The following is a 23,580-nucleotide window of genomic DNA, read 5'->3' as shown; positions in this document are numbered from 1 at the left end:
GCTGCAGTTTCAGCGGTGGATGCAACAATGCAACTTTAAAATACTGTAACATCATGGTTCAACGCTAAGGATTTTTTCTATTAGCCCGATTGGTGTGCCTTTTAAAAATGAACAGTGACGACTTCTTTATCTTTATTTCTGATAGTGTAATTTATTAAATCCCAGTCATACATTATTCAATATTTGATTTGAGAAGATAAAACATGTCCACAAAATTCCACAGGAATAAACAAATAAATGTAATATTAATTAATTAAATTAATTATAAATATATAGTTTATAGCATTAGAAATTGAAGTTTTATTTCAAAAAAATTTATTGATGATTAATGATTAGAAATACCTCAAGACATGTTCAATCTATACAATATTTCTAGCTCATTTAAGCATCCATTTTATTAAATCTATCTAATGTAATATTTCTAATGTAATATATAATTGTAATACAAGTCATTTAGACTTTAAGATTCCATTTCAAATACATACATAGTCATAAAAACAAAAACATAAAACTAATATTCTAGGATTTCCTCTCTCTTAAATTCTCCTTGGCACTGACTTTGCTGAACAACATATGGTGAATTTCTCACACGGCTGCACAGATTTAGTTCACACACACACACACACACACACACACACATGCATGTATATTCACACTGAGGTCTGATGGGAAGGTATAAATAGTCTCACCCCGCATGGTTAACATCTTCATTTCACGTCTTTTAGGTATCCTGCAACCGCCTGCCTGCGCTGTGATAAAACACACCTACAGAAATGTAATATTTTGGCAGCGGGCCCTCAGAAAACACCCGTCCTATATTTAAAACCCGTCAGACCATAATTAAGGCTTCAGACGTGATACGTGGTGTGTTTTCCTAAGCTATTATTCATCCACGAGTCCTGCCTGCAGGGTATTTTTACAACAGTTCACAGTGCAGTTTGTTATCATTACATTACACCTAATTAAACAGATGTTATTCAACTAGGATAATACATTTTCTGCACAGTTAGTAGGACATCTGAATGTCATAATGAGTAATAATGAATACATTCAGCAGGGTTCAATGCTAAGGATTTTTTCTACTGGTCTGATCGGGCAAATGGTTTAGATTTTTACTTGCCCTGCCAAAATTTTAACTGGCCCCACCAAAAAAAAAAAAAAGGGGGAAGTTAATAGCTATTTTTTAGCCACATATTTTAAATAATGTGTCAAAAATAAAGTCTGTGAATCTAGAATTTCAATACTTAAAAAAAAAAACTGTAAATAAAAGTGTTATGCAAACAAAAAGAGCAGTATGGAAAATGTGGAGGTGTTTTATTGCAGTTTAAAATTATTTAACAAAAGGTGGCTGACTTGTCAAACTGACGGCAAACTCGCTCACTTAATTTTAATTTTGTCATGTTGTTCCCATGTAAATGTCTACTGCCAAGACGTTAGAAACAGACATTTTCTTTTAGCCTTATAGTTTGATGTTGCCGCCATGTTGCTGTTTCTACGCTTTACTGGTTGTTACCAGGTTACAAAAAAAAAATAGCATGGTCAAATCAATCAGATAAGAGGAACCGGAAAATAATATGTTGTTTAAGACATTACAGAGAATGTAGTGTGTAAAGACTTAAAAGCACAAACTTAAAATGCACGCTATTGACAAATAGTCACAGACAAGTTAAATGTTAGTGACAAGGCAGCACTGTCCCAATCGGGCCAGTAATGATGCGGTCTACTGTCCCAAGTGTCTCTCACGCTAGCCCCAGGCCACCTGGCAGTCCTTATTGTTGAGCCCTGCATTCAGATATCCCGTAATCAGTATTTTTTACACTGCACAGCTGATATTAACTGCAGAAAATCTATTATTTATATTAAATAAATCTATACATTTGTATTATTCTAGTTGTATTACATCTGTTTAGGTGTAATGTAATGTATAGCACACACATATTTAGCTGAATAATTTTATTTTCCAGCTGATAAAGGTTATCTATAGGGGAAATATATTAGCTTATATATGTTTTTCTTCTTCAGATATTCAGCATACCTCTATTTTTTTATCTAATGAAGGTTATACTTGTCTGACTAGGGTTTAAATAATCAATTGAGTAATAAATTAATTAATAAATTAATGATAAATTATTCATATTTTATTTGTTTATGTTTGGAATATAATGTCATTAATTTGAAACGGTTCATGTTTTGATAAATATAATGTTTAACTATTATGTAGGGATGCTCAGATCGATCAGCCGTAGATCGGTATCACATTTCATGACTCGATTGGTACTCGCCAAATTGGCCCATCTCATGAACCGATACACACATACACACAGCAGCTACAACACGTGAGCAGGTAAATGATGTGTGGGGGTGTAATCGATCGCTGTGCTTGCGTCGCAGCTGTTATAATACAAGCAGATGTGGTGCGACCTTTGTTTACAGTCTATTGGTGCGACTATTGCAAGTGCGACCATTGTATATGTATATGTGTAACGCAAGCAAAGTGATCTCCCCTATATTGTGTCTCATCCAACCTTATGGCCTTTCCCTGAAGCTCCACGAGTCTCCTGCATATTCATAGCGACTCCAGGATGTCCGCAAATTAGACAAAATACTCTGGAAATCATAGCAACGAGAGTAAATGTGCAAGAGAACAGATCGCATAAGGGAGAGTGAGGGCCATTTCTAAAAGTTGTTGGAAATGTGCTTGCATGCATAACATATTTAAGCACACACTGCAGTCATATTTCTTCGATGTACAGCTCTTGGCCCTGCCAAAGCATTGGCGCTGTTGTTTGCTGTTACCCAGTTTCTTTTGACAATTTAATTTTGGTTTCCATGGAAACAAATTAGCACATGAAAATGGATTCGAGCTAATCCATAATGAAGGACTGTGTGTGTTTTTTTAGCTTGCGTTGAAGTCGTTGCAGTGGAGAAAGCAATCATCTGAATGCCACTGATGAACATGTGCCGCAAATGCAGTGATGTGAGCTCATTTACTCCAGCAGCATCGATCTCCTTTTGCCCATTATCCGTCCAGGGTTTCCTCCTGATCCCACACAGCTCTGATTTCATCTCCAGAGACTAAATGAGCTCCTTAATACGAGCCTCCTCAGCGAGACCCTGTTTGACGGAGGGCACAGAAGCACTCTCAAGCTCGCTGTGAGAGCCAGATTCAGGGAAACAAGTAAAAAAAAAAACACAGTGTCATGTGGCTCGTGACCTGTGTGATGCTGCCTTTTTCACTGCTGCCTCTGCGGTTTGCCTGTTCTTTTTGTGTGTGTGTGTGGTGCTTGAGCCCAACCTCACAGCGCTTTTATCTTCTGCCTCTTGCTTTTAAAGCGCTTTAATCTCTGATGTTCACACACACACACACATCATCTTCAACTGCCATCTAAGTGAGCAAACACAAAAGAAGCCAAAGATCTCATTGATTAAAAAAAACCTTGCATTACTGTGTCTGTTAAAGCTTGGCAAGCCAACGAAATTCTTGCTAAGGCTACTTTTTACAGATGTGTGTTTTCATATTAAATGAAAAGTATGTAATTTTCACCACTAGAGGGAGCTTGTTCACAACAAACAAAGGCCTAGTTTGATCATAGAAGTTGTGGTCTTCTTCACAGTTCTTTACCGTACTTGAACCTCGTCGCAGTCAACTCCGCTCCACATCACAAGTTCGCCGACGTACGCAGCAAGCCAGTGGACAAACTGGTAACAGCGGAAAAGCCGTCCATACAGATTTAAGTGGTCAGCTGGTAAGCGCTAAAAGGAACGATGTCATACCGCCTCGTAGCGTTCATTTTAAAGACAAAATGCAGCCATACGTACATCTGGCTACATAATTTGTGATCTCCAGAAATGTATATAGGGCTATGTTTTCAGAATGAGCCTGTGTTGGATATTTGATTAAATATTTTGAGGGCAAATAAATTTTTACAAAATAGTGAAGTGCACAGATACATCGATTATAACAAGCACTACTATATACTTATGAAAATAAGAAGAGCACATTTGGATTTCATGCTGACTTCAATTGAAACTTCTCCAAGCACAGTTTGTGACTGCGGTATGAAACCAGCTAATAAATGCCTCTTCATTTGCGAAATTGTGATGAGGTGTCAAGATGATGATAACAAGCAGCAGATAAGCTCTAGGCTTTCACTCTGCATGCGAATCAGGCTTCACGAACAGCACAGCTTCGTTTCTTTTTGTAAAGAAAAGTGCTGGGAATTATGTATTGATGCAACAATAGTCTTTTGTGCTGTAGATGTTTTCCCAAGAAAGATACAGCTTTGCAGGTCAATGAAGGAGGAAACTACTGCAAGTAGTTTGATTTATGTATCTAAAAAGCAAATGTTAAAATCAAGAACAGTGATGATTTATTGAAATATTGTAGAACAATGTTCAAAAAAAGGCCTATTCTGAAAACATACCCCTATATACATTTCTGGAGATTGCAAATTATGTAGCCAGAGGTTTGTATGGGTGCATTTCGACTTTAAATCGAACGCTACAGGGTGGTATGATGCTGTTTCTTTTCGCACTACCAGCTGACCGCTTACCTCCATGTGGAAGGCTTTCCCGCTGTTACCGGTTGTTGTGATGCAGAGAGGAGTTGATAACGACGACGAAGGATATTTTCTCTTTTTCAGACTATTCTCTTTCAACCCTAGACATGGTTGTGCGTGAAAATCCCAGTAGATCAGCAGTTTCTGAAATACTCAGACCCGCCCCATACTTAAATCCCCTTTCTTCCTCATTCTGATGCTCGGTTTGAACTGCAGCAGTTCGTCTTGACCAGGAATCACCAAACTTATTCCTGGAGGGCCGGGGTCCTGCAGATTTTAGCTCCAACCCTAATTAAACACACCTGAACAAGCTAATCAAGCTCTTACTAGGTATACTTAAAAAATTCAGGCAGGTGTGTTGAGGTGAGTTGGAGCTAAACCCTGCAGGGATACAGGCCCTCCAGGACCAAGATTGGTGACCCCTGATCTTGACCATGTCTACATGCCTAAATGCATTGGATTGCTGCCATGTGATTGGCTAATTAAAAATGCTTGTTAACAAGCAGTTGGACAGGTCTACCTAATTAAGTGGGTGGTGAGTGTATATAATTTCGACCATCTACATACCTACAAGCAGTTATAGCTTGACTAGTTCAACTCCTTTATATGTAGCTTGTCACAATTTCAAACCTCTTCCTGAACACTGATGCGAGTGTTTTTAATCCCCAAACCTGCATAAAATGGGTTTATTCACACATACGCAGACATAATCCCACTCTCCTCAAAATGCCAAATCCGTCTGAGTCAACATCTCTAATCCTGGCACTTCTTTCGCTCTCTCCTGCATTATATCAAGAAGCTTGGATGGGGGTGTTGCTGACAGCTGAGACAGAACAAATCCCAGCAGAGTGCTGGATAAGATTAGGACACTATCAGGTGGGCTTCATTTTATGTCCATGATGACAGGCAGTGCTCCAGCCAGAGAGGGCAAATCTGTATGTCTTGCCTTGAGGCTCCACAGCTGCTGCCCCTTCCAGTGGTGACGTTATATACGTTATACACCTCCCAAAAGAGCTTGCTGCGCTTCCATTGGCTGATAGAATACATGAGTCATCATAGCCCTTTGTCTCTATTATCAAGCCTGCAGGGTTAGTTGAGTTCACCTGTCTGGAAAAGGCTAATTAGTGACTATAGTTCCCTGTTTGCTTATCTGTCGTAGCATAAAGCTCTCTTATGATTGGACTGGATTGCTTTGTTATTACTCAGTAATTATGAGGTTGTTGAAGAACTTAAATGGAAGAGAGTTATTTTGTGGACCTACAACGCCAAATTAGAAAAGGTTGGGACAGTGTAAAAGGGCAAATAAAAAATTAAAGTAGTGATTTCTACATTTACTTTGACTTATATTCCATTACAGACAAACAACAAACATTATTTAATGTGTTCCTCGTGATTTTTATTGTTTTTAGTTCAAATCAAACACATATTTCAGTTTTGGTTCTTGCAACACATTTTAAAAAATGTTGGTGCTGTGAAGCATTTACCACTCTGCCGTTACTTTTCACAACACTCTTTCAAAAAAGGCGTTTAGGGACTGAAGACACCAAATTATGAAGTATTTCAGGTGTAATTTTGTCCCATTCTTCCTGCAAACAAGTCTTAAGGTGGGAAATGTGCCCACACATTCTCTGTTGGAGACAGGTTAGGACTACAGACAGGCCAATCAAGTACCTGTGTCCTCTTTCTCCGCAGCCAGGACATTGTAATGTGAATGGTTTTGTGTTGTCTTGTTGAAATGTTCATGGGCGTCCCTGGAAAAGAAGGCAGCATATTGTGCTCCAAAATCTCTGTGTCTTTTCAGCGTTAATGGTGCCATCAAGTTACCTTTGCAGAGGGCACTGCCACAACCCCATACCCTGACAGACCCTGGCTTTTAGATTTGTTGCTGGTAACAGTCTGTATGATCCTTTTCTTGTTTGATCTGGGGCACACGGCATCCATTTCTCCCGAAAAATACCTGAAATACTGATTCGTCTGACCACATCTATCCATCCCAGATGCCTCCGAGCCCAGAGAAGTTGACTGTGCTTCTGCACACTGTTTACATAGGGCTTTCTTTTGGCACAGTACAGTTTTAGCTGGCATTTGTGGATGTAACTATGTATTATGGTACTTGACAAAGGTTTGCCAAAGTAGTGCTGAGCCCATGTGGTGATATGCCTTATAGATGAATGAATATTCTTGATTGAAGATCACGGTTGTTCAGCTTAGGCTTGCACCCTTGTCCTGTACACACAGAAATTCCTCCAGATTTTAATGATGTTCTGCACTGTTGTAGGTGAAATGTCCAAACATCTTCCTATCTTTCTTTGAGGAACATTTCTTTTAGCATTTCAATAATTTTCTCACATACAGTATTTGTTGGCAAACTGGCAATCCTCGGCCCATCTTTGCTTCTAAAGGACTAGATCTTTTTTAGATGCTGCTTTTGTACTATAATCATAATTATAGTCACCGGTTGACCTCACCTGTTTTGCATCATTTAACCAATTTACCTGATTAATAGCCCAAAATTGCTCCTGTCCCAACTTTTTTTTTAAAGTTGACCAGACAAAACATGAAATACTTCAAGTTAAAGTAAATTTGGAAATCACTACTTTCTTTGTTTATTTACTTTCTGTGTGTATTTTCCATACTGTCCCACATTTTCTAATCTGAGGGTGACGTTGTTTTATGTGTTTTTGTTGATATTTTTATTAATTATTATTATTTTAATACATTTCGAAAAGAAAAGAAAATTAAGTAGTGCCATTATGATGCTATCTGGTTCGGAGTGTTTTATATGCATTAGCTAAGGTGCATGGGGTGATTTTAAACATGTTTGTTTTCAGTTTCCAAGATGTTTTGCATGGTTTATAAGTGGCTCCACTCACATAACTGAGCATAAGTGCTTACCTTTTTTACAGATGTGCCAGAGGAATTAAAGCCTGCTTAAAAGGGGACCTAATATGCAAAAATGACTTTTATAGGGGTTAAACGCATCTAACCAGCCTCAAATAGTACAAATCTATTAATTCTATTTGTTATAATCACACTTTATAAAAACAGTCTGCAGAACCACTTTAATTGACATTCTCCCTTTGTATGTGTCATCAGAGGTGGAAAGCCCCGCCCACTACTGACAATCTCTCCTTCATTAGCATAAAATGTTAGTCTTGTTTTTGAATCTGCCACATGCATGAAACTTTTGAAAGGAGCACAATCTCATTGGAATTTAAAGCGACAGTCACCAAAAAGACAATTGGGATCAAAGCCTAAAAACGTATTAAGCTATGAATCAAACCATGGCTGAGGCCCAACCATTACATCTTTTTTGTTGTCTATAGAAGAATTTATACATGGATTATTGGTTATTAATTACTAGTTCTCATATTGTTCCAAACTCCTGAGACGTTAATCTTAATCAGCACAAATTAGGATATATTGCTCCATAGACAGCAATGATCCCGACTCACTGGAAGTCCAGAAAAATACCAAAAAAACCTCCTCAAGACAGAGCATTTGCCTTCAGAGGTTCAATCTGAACATTATCAAGCTACAAAAATGCTTTTAAGTGCACATAAAAATAAAAATAACGACTTTATTCAACAGTTTCGTCTCCTTTGTGTCAGTATATTGCGCACGTTCACAAGAACACTGTGTGTATTGTGCTCGGCCAGACTGCAAATGTATAACTTCAGAGGTGCCTGTGCTTTTTCAAACAGAAGAAGCTACGAATGTGCACAATATACTGACAGAAGAGAAGAATCTGTTGAGTTTAGTCATTATTTTTGGTTTATATGCGCTTAAAATAATTCTCATAGCTTGATAATAATTCGATTGAATCACTGACGGCATATGGTCTGTTTTGAGGTACCTTTCTGGACTTATCAGGTACAAAACAAGAGCCTTGCTATGCATGAAGAATGACTGACGTCTAGTAGGTCTATAAATTCCGTTAAAGTTTTAGGGTGAATGAGTTTTAAAATAAACTGGAAGGAAATTATGCATTAACCTGAGTATTTTGATCATAAACAAGACACAATATAACAAAGACCATAATATTTTATATCACTTTTACACCTGTAAAATCTAGACTTCAAAGACTTTAACAAGCACCCGGATCATTTTCAGCTTCCAAAGACTCACAATTTAATTAAGGCTCTGTTCTTTTGTAGCGCGAGACCTTGGAGAGGAAAATAGGACACCCATGTTTTCATCTTGTAAATAATGTCACGCTATTAGGCTAAGCATACATCTCTGTGGTTACGTGTCACTTCCCATTAGTGTGTAGTGTGGGATGTTGTGTGAGAATGTGAGTGCGTGTGTGTGTGTATTCAGTCTCAAATTAAGTTGCAGTAGCCATTGAGTTGCATTTCAACCATTGCATTTTTTTTTTGTATGTGTCTTTTACTAAAGGAAAAGTCTTTATATCTTTGGTTGGCCTGGGGGTAATACAAATATAAGCAACACATTTGTATTTTTGGGTTAATTATCCCCTTAGATGTCATAGCATTATTGTTTTCCACGCGCTTGTACTGTTATTTAACTAAACTGAAATGCTTAATGGGAATTAGTTCTACAATATGGCAATAAAGGCAGCACTTTCACCTCACAGCAAGAAGGTTGCTGATTTGAGTCCCGACTGGGCCAGTTGGCATTTCTATGTGGAGTTTGCATGTTCTCCCCATGTTGGCGTGGGTTTTCTCCGGGTGCCCCAGTTTCCCGCACAGTCCAAACACATGCACTATAGGTGATTTGGATTTGTTTTATTTTTATTGTTATTATTTACAACAATGATAAGCTGTGATATTGTCATTTGACTCATAGCTTTGCATATTTTATTTCACTGAGTATCCGTTGACTAATTATTTTGCCAGTTTAATCCAATAGTGTGTCAATAAACAGATGTCAAAATCATGGTTGATTGCATCTGGTCATTTATCATCTTAAAGGTCAAGTAAAACTCCCACTCGATTCTATTTAGTAATAATGCATGCACTACAGGGGAATTTAATAAACTGTGTGTGTGTGTGTGTGTGTGTGCGTGCGTGCGTGCGTGCGTGCGTGCGTGCGTGCGTGCGTGCGTGCGTGCGTGCGTGCGTGCGTGCGTGCGTGCGTGCGTGCGTGCGTGCGTGCGTGCGTGCGTGCGTGCGTGCGTGCGTACGTGCGTGTATGTGTGTGTGTGTGAAAAAACAGAGGAGGAGGTGGAGGGATGCCGGAACAAAAGTCAACTGAAACAGTGCTAGGACCGCTACTTGTACACACACCTGATAATTGACTGACACCCACCTGACTAATCAGGCTCCTCCCCATGTTAGAAACTTAAACATACAACTCTTGTATATCACAAAATACTGTCAATTAACACCTATTTTTGACAGTGCACTTGCATGTTTTTAATCATCAATTAGAATTGTATTAACTTTGTTTCCATCAATTTTTTTTCTCGCACTTTTAACATGAGATTTCACACTGTGCGGTTAACACAGCAGAAACACACGTGAGTCTGTGATCGCACACTGTGACTCAGACGGGAAGCTTGTTTTCATCTCTCTAACTGTGCTGAAATAGACCATCCCCCCTTCACTGGGATTCACAAGCTAAAAAAGAGGCAGATGCTAAAATATTTGTGTCTCTCTGAGCATCTCTTTTATTCCTCCCCATAGTGACAGGCAGATCTGCTGCTGGGTAACATTCACGGTTCAGAAGCATGATGATTATTTGCTTGTCAACCCATATGTTTGACTCTGCAGCAGCCATAAACACCTGGCTATTAGTAAATGTACGCGTAAAGCCTGATAAAACAAACATTTCGTTTTGTGCTTTTATTAATTTTGATTTTGAATTTATACGGGTAAGCAAAGACATTTCTCACATCATACACTAGGGCTGGGCGATATTACGAAAAAAAAGATCACAATACCAAAATTCATATCATTCGATCAATCAATCAAGCCTTTATTTGTGAAATACACTTTCATGTAGTGAAACAGACCCCACCGATCATACACCGATATACCTGAGGGCGTGGGTGGTGAGGGTAGTGTCGCGGACGCCGCTCTCACTGAAGCAAAATATTCAGGAGAAAATGCAGACTGGAGCTTTATTGATTTATTCTTGTGAATTAGATGGTAAAATATGTGTGTGCGTGCATGCGTGTGTGTGTGTCAGACCTGAATGTGGCTTTGCAGTGAACTGTGCATTACGAAGGGGATTGTCTTCAAATACCAGCATCCATTATAGAGGAGATTTTAGACCGTGCATTGAAAAGCTTATTTAATCCTCCGGAGCATCTCATTGAATTCCAGTTTAAACTTTGAACTTTCTTTAGTGTGTAATGCTGCTATTTGTGCATGAAAATAAAAATCAATCACTGTTTTTGAACTCTTTAAATGCATTTGCTGCAGTTCAGAAATTCCTCCCAGGATTGTACTAATGTATAACATATCTAAATTTGTGTTCAGAAGATGAATGAAAGTCTCGAGGGAATGGAACGTCATGAGGATACGCTAGAAGTACATAGAAGCTGCACTGGAATACCAAGCTGTCGGCACTGAGTTTCCAGAATGGATTTGTTAGTGTTTAAAGGAGTGTGAGCGTGTATCTTGTACTGTTAGTTCAGGTCAATTTGTGGGAGAGAAAAGGAAATTACTTTTTTGTTCAAAGCCTCAGCAATGTGGACATGTGTTAGCATTCCCCAGAGATGTCACAGCATCTCTCTCCAGGTAATCCGAATCTGTAGATCAATTACGCTTTGTCTCAGAGGAGACAATGAGGTCGACTTACTGTCAGTCACAGCCAGACAAATGCATTCCGATGACCTGGAATCAATTTTTAAGACTTTTGTTTTCCATTTGCACATAAACAGTTAAAGTCAGAATTATTAGCCCCCCTGTTTATTTTTTCCCCCAATTTCTGTTTAACAGAGAGCAGATTTTTTTCAACACATTTCTAAACATAATAATTTGAATAAGTCATCTCTAATAATTGATTTATTTTATCGTTGTCATGATGACAGTTAATAATATTTTACTATATATTTTTCAAGACACTTCTATACAGCTTAAAGTGACATTTAAAGGCTTAACTAGGTTAATTAGGTTAACTAGGCAGGTTAGGGTAATTAGGCAAGCTATTGTACAATGATGGTTTGTTCTGTAAAAATATATAGCTTAAATGGGCTAATAATATTGACCATAAAATGGTGTTTAAAAAATGTAAAACTGCTTTTATTCTAGCCGAAATAAAACACATAAGATTTTCTCCAGAAGAAAAAATATTATCAGACACACTGTAAAAAAATCCTTGCTCTGTTAAACATCATTTGGGAAATATTATAATATATAACAATCTAAATAATTAATACAATTATTATGTAGCATAACACAGGTGAGTGGGTTTGACAAACCACCTGTAGAAAACATTTTTCTCTGACACTTTCCCAAACTCTTGCACCTGTTTGCACATTTGCATCAGAGACTTTCTTACTAGTGTTGTGTCATTTTTGTTGCCCTTATCCTGATTTGTATCCTTTCCCAGTCCTTGCTGGAAGGGCATCCGCTGCGTAAAACATATGCTAGAATAGTCGGCAGTTCATTCCGCTGTGTCTGATAAATAAGCGACTATACTGAAGGAAAATGAGTGGATGGATGAATGAATGATTTGTATCCCGCACCATAGATATATACACTAGATATCACATAGGGACCCTAAGCATGCGTCAATAGCGCCGCCACATTGGTACAGGGCTCCCAGGACAAATGTCATTCACCCACACTAGTCAAGACAGTGTTACTACTACGTGAAGATGCTGGACTTTAGCGCTGTCTATGGGTGTAGTAACGAGCAAACAAAGAAAACAAAGCACAAAGGCAGAACACTTCATAGGTAATATTAAGTTTTTTTCTGTTTTTGAATGTTCTGAACTTTAGTGATAACAGGTAACGTTATTGATGATAACAGTCACTTACTGCATTCACCATACGGCAAAGCAGCTCCAACTCGCACTAAACACTCGGCTTATGCTAGTTTTGTTGAATAAAATCAGCAAACAATGCCAAAGAAATATGACACGAGACGCTGCGCTGCCAGAAACTTGTATTATTGTCGGCTAACGTTAGTGAAAGAGTCGTTCGGGGGATTCATTCACAAACGAATCGCTCCCTCCGTCAGTATGAGAAGTGAAAGCAGGAGAGGAGCTGTGTTTCAGGACACGGATTATATTGAATTTAACAGGGAGGGTGAATAGTACATTTCTGCACACACAAACACAAGCTTTTTGTCAGGAATGCCCGTGCGTTCACTGATCCATCAATGTAGAAAAGTGATGTGTAATTATAATTTTCGTAATTAGAAAAAGAAATTACACACTAACATCCAGGAAAACTCCCGATCATAGATATATGTGTATATGTGTATATCTCTGGCTTTGGATAGCCACAGTCCTCCACTGTACCTTGGTCCCGCATTCATTTCAAAGGAGCTCTACCCTGTAGCAAGATGGCGGCGCTATTGACGCATTCCCTCCAATAGACAACAATAGGCCAGGCGACATCTAGTGTATATATCTATGATCCTGCACTATGTGAATGACATCTCTCTGAGATGACAAATTGACAATATAGAGCTATCACATACAATCTTAACAATTTTTGATATGAGTGATAGTTGTTCCCTCAGCTGGTTTGAGCCTAATAATAAATGCATAAAGGCTTTATCTGCATTTCATAAATCACATTCCAGCTTGCTGAAGCTCATCGTTCCTGCTTAAGCGTTAGATTCTGAGCAGCACGTGATGGGTTTCCATTTGAGTCATTTTCTCTCTGATCATTTCATCTTGACAGGCCTCTGTAATTGCCGGATTGAATCAAAACCGCTGTCAAAAACACAGCCATTGTCACATGCTGTTAGATTAATGGAAAAGCAGCAATATGTCACAACATTTTATTGCAGCAACAGCCTACATACTGTCAAAACTGTTGGGTAAAAATAAGCCACATTAATTTGAGAGGAGATTTTTGTTTCTCGATGTGCGGCCCAGCGGAGTGTGAAGAGCATAGTGTATTCCTCACTCGTTTATCTTACATTTTATCCAGGAGCTAAAATCAATATCTGACAGAAGGTCTTTTACCACACAAACTGACCAGAACCCTGTCTTGAAGAGGTGACTATATTAATTCAATTTCTAGTCTGCAGTTAAAGGCAAAATTATAAGCCCTTATTACAAGATTCAAAATGTTATGTACTGTCATCATGGTAAAGATAAATAAATCAGTTATTAAAACTTTTGTTTACAAATGTGTTTGGATAATGTAAAATGAGGCTGTTTGAGCATGAAAAAAAACAATCACTGCTTCTGAACTCTTTAAATGCCTTCACTGTAGTATTGCTATTTCTTTCTGTTTTATCAACGTCTAATGATGTTACAGCTTGACGTTGCGTGGATGTTACCACTATGACGTCTATCAGATACTAGATTTTGGCTATTCAGACGAATAAATGTCAGTATTTTAAATCAATATGACGCTGTTTTAAGATGTTGGCTCTGTTGGATTTTGGTCACTTTCTAACACAACCTAAAATCAACCAAATATCAATGTCATTTGACGTCATTATTGGACATTAACATAACGTTGTCCTCAGATGCTGGTGACTTAAATTTAACCTAATATTAACTTATGATGCTGTGTGTCTGCTGGGTTGTAACAATGCATTAATGGAAAACATATTTATTCATCTTTCAGGTAATGTATAAATCCCAGTTTCCAAAAATATATTCACATACAGTCAGAATTATTAGCTGAGTTATTAGTTTTAATAACAAATTTCTAATAACTGATTTCTTTTATCTTTGCCATGATGACGGTACATAATATTTGATATTTTTTAGGATGCTAGAATTCAGCTTAAAGTGACATTTAAAGGCTTAACCAGGTTAATTAGGCAAGTTATGATAATTAGGCAAGTCATTGTATAACAGTGGTTTGTATTGTAGACCAGTGGTTCTCAAAGTGGGGGTCGCAGGACAATGAAAAGGGGTCGCTTGGTGATTTCCAAAACTCAAATACATTTTATTAAACTATTTGAATGACCATATTTTATTCATATCCCCCAGAACAGTGGTCACCAAACTTGTTCCTGGAGGGCCGGTGTCCTGCAGATTTTAGCTCCAACCCTAATCAAACACACCTGAACAAGCTAATCAAGGTCTGTCTTGGTGTACTTGAAACATCCAGGCAGGTGTGTTGAGGCAAGTTGGAGCTAAATCCTGCAGGGACACCGGCCCTCCAGGACCGAGATTGGTGACCCCTGCCTCAGAAGATAGTTAATAGTTGTGTTAAAGATTTTAATTTAAACCTTTAATTCTTACATTCAAACGTTATTACATTAATAAATGACTATAAAAACATTATACGGTTAATAGACTGTTGCATTTTTGTGTTGTCAGTATGCTCATGTTTATATAGTTGTGTGTGCAACGATTGTATATTTACAGTTTGACCACCTTGAAAAATGGGGGTCGCGAGTCACTGACGTTGTTATTTTAGGGGTTGCGGGCTGAAAAGTTTGGGAACGCCTGCTGTAGACAATTGAAAACAAATATTGCTAATAATATTGACCTTAAAATGGTTTAAAAAAAAATTAAAACTGCTTTTATTCTAGCCGAAATCAAACAAATAAGACTTTCTCCAGAAGAAAAAATATTATAGGAAATACTGTGAAAAATCCCTTGCTCTGTTAAACATCATTTGGGAAATTTTTAAAATAGAATTAATAATAATTTTGACTTTATCTGTATGGTCCAGTCTCATATAACAAGTGTGTTTACATGTGCAGCATACACGGCCAAGGAAGTCAATGAGGATGAGCAAGGCTGTAAATATTAATGATGCAGTGCAAAAGTCATAGATCTTTATTTCATTACAGCACCTCGGACACGTTTTGAAGAATTTGATGGATCACAATTGAGAAGCCTTTGTCTTCTCTTCACCTTCATGCCATCTGTTTCTCTGCCAACCGCGTGTGTGCTATTGAGGAGATGAGCTGTGTGTGCTTTTGATCATGTTCAATTTAGACCTCGCACATTTTGTCATTTTGTCAGCCGGAGACAGTAGCGTTTGATGAAAACACACCAGTCATATGAGTCCACCCTCATTGAGAAGCAGATTATGGAGCTGATTTACCAGGATCATGCTGCTAAATCAAAATGAATATCAAATCCCTGTTGCTCCCACTGAGACTCGTTTGCTGATGTCTGAGATTAAATGAATCGAATGTAAATCACAGCGCTCCTCTAGATAGGTTTGGGGCTGTGATCAATTTTTTTTCAAATGGCAAGACGCAAAGAAGGTCCAGACTCAATAATGTGTTAAATGAACAACAGGAGAATAGACAAACAAACATCAACTAATGAAATAAAATTCGTATTAAAATGCATTCAATCTAAAATTTCAGCCATGAGCCTTCATCAGTGTAATAATTCTTCAGCTCTTGCAGCTCATGCCGTGCATCTGTGAGTTTCGTGATAGCTTCAAACAACATGCTGGTGGCTGCAGGTGGAATTTCATCTTCTCTCTTGCTGAGGCATAACACTTTGATTTTAAGGTTGCCATGAAACAGAAGTTATGATTGTCCTTTTTCCTCTATCATGCTGTACATCCACTTGCAATGGTCCCGAAATTATCAAAAATGTCTGGAAAATGTTCAAATTCTGACATCAAGTAACTTCTCCATATCCCCAGTCGATGAAGAAAGATGGACATTTAAGAGAATTAATATTAGCAGAGTTTCTAATGTTAATCAGCTTGACCTGCAATTCAGTAGTGACATTCAGGGTGTGTGTGTGTGTGTGTGTGTGTGTGTGTGTGTGTGTGTGTGTGTGTGTGTGTGTGTGTGTGTGGAGTGATTTTGCTTATCTTTGCATCCAAGAATACATTCATTCATTCATTCATTCATTCATTCATTCATTCATTCATTATCCTTCAGCTTAGTTCCTTTATTCATCAGAAACTTTTAAAAATTTAGCAACTAATTGGAAATTTGGTCAATTAAAAGGCCAAATGCTTATGCTTTTCATTTACAAATGGCCTACTGATGTTTTGCTTTTATATTTAGGCTATTATTTGTGCACACACATGTCTTCATATAGTATTAAACATACCGTTTGTTTGAAAACAACATTTTTTGTCATCCTTACTGCAAACTTATATGAGCAATAACATCATTAAATGTTACCTTACAATGGCCTTACTATATTTTCCAGGGCAAAAGGGGGTCTCGGGGAAAAAAAAAGGTTTGGAACCACTGGTCTATAGAATAAACCACTGTTATACGATCACTTGCCTAAATACCCTAATTAACCTAGTTAAGCCTTTAAATGTCACTTTAAGCTGAATGCTAGTGTCTTGAAAAATATCTAGTCAAATATAATGTGCTGCCATGGCCAAGAGAAAAGAAGTCAGTTATTAGAAATGAGCTGTTAAAACTATTATGCTTAGAAATGTGTTGGAAAAAAATCTTCTCTCCGTTAAACAGAAATTGGGGAAAAATATACAGGAGGGGCTAATAATTCACTAGGGGCTAATAATTCTGACTTCAGCTGTAAATAAATGTTGTTCTCTCCACAAAATTAAAATAACTAAATCACGCAAAGATATCTTCAACGGTGTAGTGTTTCCATCTAAATATAGCACAGCTAAAAATATTCCTTTAAAAATACATTTGCCTTCATCTCCAGATGCTCAAACAAGCAATGAAGTGGAGTGCACATGAAATAAATATGCCTGAAAGATGAAGAAGACATCTCCTCTGAGAGGGTTGGCCATGCCACGCGGCTCAGGGTTGGCATTATACAAAGCTGTCTGAGTTCATAATGGAGACAGATGCTGGGCCCGATACTGCATTAAAGAGGAGCAGACGACGGTAGCAGAGGGAAAACTCACATCTCCTCTCGAACACATTTCACTCAGGATGAACTGATCACTGCAAAGTCCCCTTGTGCTTAGCCAGGCCGACAACTTTAAATGTAAATCCAGAGTTATCAGACTCGCCGGTGAAGGTCGTGAATAGAAGCAGAAATTAAACATTGAATTGAAAACGATCAGGCTTACAAAGATTAACACAAGAAATGTCCCCATAAAATATACACTGTGAGGAAACCTAACATTAATGCAACCACCCAGAATGATTCAAAATCACGTAACGTACATAGGAAACAGGCAGAAATGGATATTTGAATTATATTCCACTTTTATCAATTAGAACCTTATGTAACATTACTTAAACGTTTCTGTAAATGTTTTTAAACATTCTTGTAACATTGACAGAAAAATGTTCTTTGATTATCATTATTAATATTATAATGTAAATAGAATATTCTAATAACGTTTTAAATAATGTATTGAGAACAAGAATATAAAATGAGACGGAAATATTATGATTACATTATTTATGTAAGTATGTCAAAAAATAACATGAAAGCACCGTCTAAACAACATTTTGAACATTCAAAAAATAATGTTATATCATTTAAAGTGAAAGTTAAAAGTTAAAAATGCTAAGCAAATCAGTGCTAATGTAGCATTTAATTAAGATAAGATTTAATTGCTCTGGAACATATATATATATATATGCTAAATACCGAAAACGAGTTGCATTGCTCATTAGCCCACATGCATATGATGAAAATGACTGGAAATGTGCTGAAAGTCGCTTTCATGTTCACTATTCTTATAAATAAACTGCATATTTGAAGTCTATACAATTGCTCTCCCCTAAAAACAGCCGTATTTGCCTGCTATAGTGAGATTGTCCTCCACCATCACACTCAGGGCCCTATCATACACCCAGCGCATTAGGGCGCAAGACATGTTTGCCCCGGTTTGCACCAACGTGTTCCTATTTTCAGACAGCACTGCCTTAATTTTCCCGTTTTCCGCCACAAGGTTTAAATAGCAAATGGATGTGCTGGTCTAGAAAAGAAGTGTGTTACGGTGCATTGCTGGTGCTGGTGGAATTAAAATAGACTGTCCAATAGACCTGCTTGAAGCAGGTCTAATGTCCAGCGCAGAGCGTGTTAGTTGGTGTGAACGGACAGTAATGCTTTTGCACCCTGCGCTCTAGACTTGATCGTTAAATAGAGCCCTCAGTGTTACAGGCGGAGTGATATAAACAAAGTTGAAGAGGCCGGAGGAGTGACGTACGTAGAATATACATTGCAAAAAATTATTAATTGGATTTACTAAACTTTTTTAGGGTAAGTGGTTGCAAACAATTTATGTGGGCTGAATTTAAACTAACAAATTAAGTTGAACATCTCTAATTTAATGTGTTTGTTTTAAATTCAGCCCGGATAAATTGTTTGCAACCATACTAAAAAAATTAATAAATCTTTTCTTTTAGTGTATCTCAGCCAATCAGGTTCCAGAACCAGAAAGAACTGCTTTTTGAAGCCTATATATATATATATATATATATATATATATATATATATATATATATATATATATATATATATATATATATATATATATATATATATATTTAGCGGCCAGCAAGCCTATACCTGGTGTTACATTACATGCTGACTATATATATATAAATATAAATATATATATATTTATATATATATATATTTATATTTATATATATATAGTCAGCATGTAATGTAACACCAGGTATAGGCTTGCTGGCCGCTAAACCAATCTTAAGTACATCTGCAGTAATATTGTTTTTATTAAACATGGAGACTTAATTGAGGTTAGGAGAGACTGACCCTTAAAAGCTCATATCTGATTCACCACTGGCCAGCTCTCTCGTCTGAGTTACAGACTGGACTGTAGTCAACAGATTATGACTGATCATGTTAGGAAAACAGCACAAATACTTTAGTGCAGTGAGAGTAAAACAACAATCCACTGTTGTTTTGATCATTCATTTGTACAATTGTTTTATATCATTCACATTTTACATGTTTTTATTATTGTTAAGGTCCATCCCTGACAGTCTTGCCTGTCCTGTCAACATTTCATGTTTGTAAAGGCATCTGTTGTAAATATTACTCAAAGTATGGGTAAAAATTAGTGAGTATTACGCTGTAGAAAGCTGATGCATTTACATGTAGTTTGTGGATGTGTGTAAACGTAACATTCTGTAGTGCGTCTAGTTACTGCCCAGCAGGCACACAACATCATAAGACATTAATATCAGGTTAGATTTAGTTTGTGATATCAGGTGACCAAAATTTAATGTCTAGCCAGCGTCTAAGGACAACATCATTTTGATGACCAATAATGACATCAAATGATCTTGATATTTGGTTGATTTTAGGTTGTGTTAGAAACAAAATCCAACTTCGAGCCAACATCTTAAACCAACATCATATTGACATCAAACACTGACATTTATTCATCAGGTATGGCAACCAAAAATTCAACGTCTGACAGGCATCATAGTGGTAACGTCCACATAACGTCAAGCTGTAACATCATTAGACATTGATAATTGCTTAATTTTAAGTTGGACGTTAGACATGTACGTCGGCCTGATGTTTACTTCTGACGTCAAACCAATTTTTTTTTTTCAAACAAAATGCAACATCCCCATGACTTTAAGGTACAACATCAATCTGATGTCATGTTGACGTCTTGTGCCTGCAGGGTGTTTAAGGCCATTTCGGTCACCATACAGTAAACATCTGTCATCTTCTCATCAGTGTCCTGCATCTAAACAGTCTCTGCGTCACTACTTGTAAAGATTTTGGACATCTTCTTGGACACTTTTAATGCTTGCAAATAGTTTGCTGCATTTATAAATGGCCCATGTCTTGAGGTAGTTCATTATGATACGATTTACCTTCTATGTGCGATTTGATTGGACAGAAATCACAGGACTAATTTTCCTAATCACCACAGACTAGACAAAATAAAGTAGTGACTGCAGGTTGAGGGAAACTAGTGGAGTAAAAGTACCAGTACTGCACTAAAATGTACTAAAATGTGGAGTAAAAGTGCACATTTTTAAAAATAAATAATTTGTTGCATTACACCAATGATGATAATCCAACACCAATTCATGATTTTTTAATTCAGCGGCTAATTAGAATGAATTTGTATGATCTCAGTTGTACATTGAGGTACAATTTCCACATCCCCAATGGTGGTTGGGCTCAGTAGTGAGGCTTAGTGCCATGCCGCCTTTTAAAAATCGTACATTTTTGTACGACTGAATATGTACGAATTAGCCACTATACTGACAAAATGTAAAATAGTTACATTTCCTCATGAGATCAGGATATATGACCCTAATGCAATGTTTATCCACATGCTTGCAGAAACCGGATCATTATCTGATTGAATATTTCTATCACATCTCCTCATCTATTGTTCATTTATACACCAAGCCGCTTCGAGGCCTTTAATATTGATGATTTGTGTGGCTGATATCTGTTTTGCTTCGAGCTGGATTTATAAAGAGAGATGTAAATGTGTGTCCAGTGCTCCTGAAACTGCTGCTCAGTCTCCCGGTTCTGTGTTATTATCCTAGACCATACTATTACTGCTCCTCTGGAGATCCTCATGATAAAATCACACAGAGCGAATGTGAGGTAAGAGCGGCTCATTAGTTCACCCTGAGCATCCGAGACTCATCTGAAAGCGAGCGCTAATACAGTTACATCAGTGTTTGTTCTGTGGATCATTGCCCGTTTCTGCTCGGCTCGGAGCCTGACGGTGATTTCAGAAGCACAGGGGAAGTCAGGCACAGTATTAGCTTTATAATCGATTCACAATGAAATCTGGCTTGCAATATTTGCATCTTCATATTGTGTTTTTATGTAACTAATAAAGACAGGCCTAAAAATCTTCATGAAATCATTAAGCCATGTTTTAAGTGTCTTATTTTTTGTTGATAAAATATACTCTAAAAATACAATACATTTGTGTATTTAACTGTATTGTAATTTATTAAGCAGGATGCAAAATATACCAATCCAGGCTCATTGTGGATACGTAGCCCTGTATACATTTCTGGAGAGCACCAAATACATCCCATGGAGCTATGTTTTTTCTCTTGCGATTGCCATTTGTGCCTGCTTATCTTGCTTATATCCACCTGTCAATTGACTGAATGACTGACTTATAACTCCACCCACCCCCTTCCCTAAACCCAACCAATAGTGTTTTAAAAAGCACCAATTAACCAGCGGCCCGCGTTCCTAAACCTAACCGACTGTTTTCAAAAGCAAACAAGAAAAAGGAAAGCCCTCGCCTGATTTTTACCATGTTTTCAGATTTTACCACATTCTCACTCTGTTATTTACCTGTTCAATTTATTTTTTGGCTTTTGTTTTTGTCTTAGGTGCCTTCTGGAACCGTTCTTCATCGGACTCTATCCCTGTCGTCGCAGTCAACTACGCTCCACATCACATGTCTACCGATGTATGCAGCAAGCTACTGGACAAACTGGTAACAGCAGAAAAGCCGTCCTTATGGAGGTAAGTGGTCAGCTGGTAAACGCAAAAAGGAACAGCGTCATACTGCCCCGTAGCATTAATTTTAAAGACGAAATGCAGCCATACGTACGTCTGGCTACATATTTCACGATCTCCAGGAATGTATATAGGGCTACGTTTTCAGAATGAGCCTGTGTTGAAATATACACTCAAAAAATAACTTTAGCTACTTGTTCAAACTACTTATTCAAAATGAGTCAATCCACTTAAATGATAAAAACGGTTAAGTTAACTTAATTGATTTGTGTTGGGACAACATGAAGGAATTGTGTGGAACCAAGCATTTTTACAGTGTAATATTTGCTGTTTGAGTGCTGTTAAAGCTATCGATATTGCTAAATTGCTGTTAACAACTGTAAAACTATAGCTAAATCATTGCAATTATTTAAATAAAATTACAACAAAACTATTTTCTGCTGAAATAGTTTTCCATTTTAAATCAGTTGTAAATTTAACTAATAGTATATTATAATTCAACATAATAATATATTTAGATTTATATTTGTGATTTACAAAAATAATCTGTTAATCAGTCAAGATAACTAACTAATAAGTTAGTGAGATTAATATAGCTTTACATTTTATATTATTATTATTATTATTATTGAACATTTTTCAAACAAATCAGAAGAAAAACACTTTCAAATGACAACATAAAAACAAAAGACATGTTTTACTGAAGCTTCTGGTTTCGGTAACATACAGAAAGCAACTCGTGTCCATCTGCCGTCAACATTTTATAAACGTTCAGAACATCAGGCAATTTCTGCAGAAGCTGTTTTTGGAGGAGACAAGCAGACATCATCACTGTGATTGCCCTGGCTCTGTCCTGCTTTTCACCAAGGTACAGTACCTGATACACACGCAAACACAAATGAACGGTGTGAAAACGATAGTTTGTTAGATTGTTGGCTCTTCACTTCTGTTATTTGGTACGATTGCATTCATACCAGGGAGGAACCGTATCCCAGACCTCCCCTTTCAGGCGGACTCGGATACGGTTCATGAGTGCGCACCCGAGTTCAGAAGACACGTTCACACTAACTAAACATAGCGTACTCAGACATCAAACAAACCCGGGTGCGGACCAAAAGTGCTAGTGTGAAAGCACCAGGGACTGAACGCGCATTTTCATTCCAAAAATTTGAGGCACACCATACTGAATTGTTTGTTGACAAGAAGAAAAAAGTACGGTATTGTGCGCGAGTGTTGCTGTTGATTGTTAATATAGGTGGGGGATGGGGGGGAGAAGTGCGATGTTCATGAAAGGGGGTGAGGGTGGAGGGGAGAAACGCAATGTTTCTGAAAAGTAACATATTTTCTATCTTTTAGTAGATATATTGTTCGAGAAACTTGCTTTGTTTACCAAATTTAGTAGATTTATTTAGATTTGCATTGTAAACATTAACTAAAAGTAAAAAATGTATAATTTTTAAATTTCATATACTAAGTTTTTAGTTGATCCCAAAATATTTCCGCATAAATCTGCAGATTTTTCACAAAACTGTGCGCAGAAATAGCAAAAATTGT

General features: G+C 37.4%; 1 protein-coding gene across 11 annotated transcripts in view; it reads left to right on the top strand.

Annotated features, from left to right (window-relative positions):
* nck1b (NCK adaptor protein 1b) overlaps positions 1-23,580 on the top strand; it is a 162,006-nt gene that overhangs the window by 57,815 nt on the left and 80,611 nt on the right. For 4 of the 11 annotated variants that reach the window (XM_087309049.1, XM_087309053.1, XM_087309051.1 and 1 more), the window contains 2 exons: positions 21,897-22,032; positions 22,756-22,894. The gene's annotated coding sequence lies outside the window, so the exon portion shown is untranslated. The remainder of the gene's footprint in view (positions 1-21,896; positions 22,033-22,755; positions 22,895-23,580) is intronic. The other 7 variants (XM_087309050.1, XM_087309052.1, XM_087309057.1 and 4 more) reach the window with 3 other exon arrangements.

The sequence above is a fragment of the Danio rerio genome, chromosome 24 (assembly GCF_052040795.2).
Source record: "Danio rerio strain M-AB ecotype USA chromosome 24, GRCz13ab, whole genome shotgun sequence".
In the NCBI taxonomy this organism is placed as follows: domain Eukaryota; kingdom Metazoa; phylum Chordata; class Actinopteri; order Cypriniformes; family Danionidae; genus Danio; species Danio rerio.
This window is presented reverse-complemented; position numbering and strand designations above follow the sequence as displayed.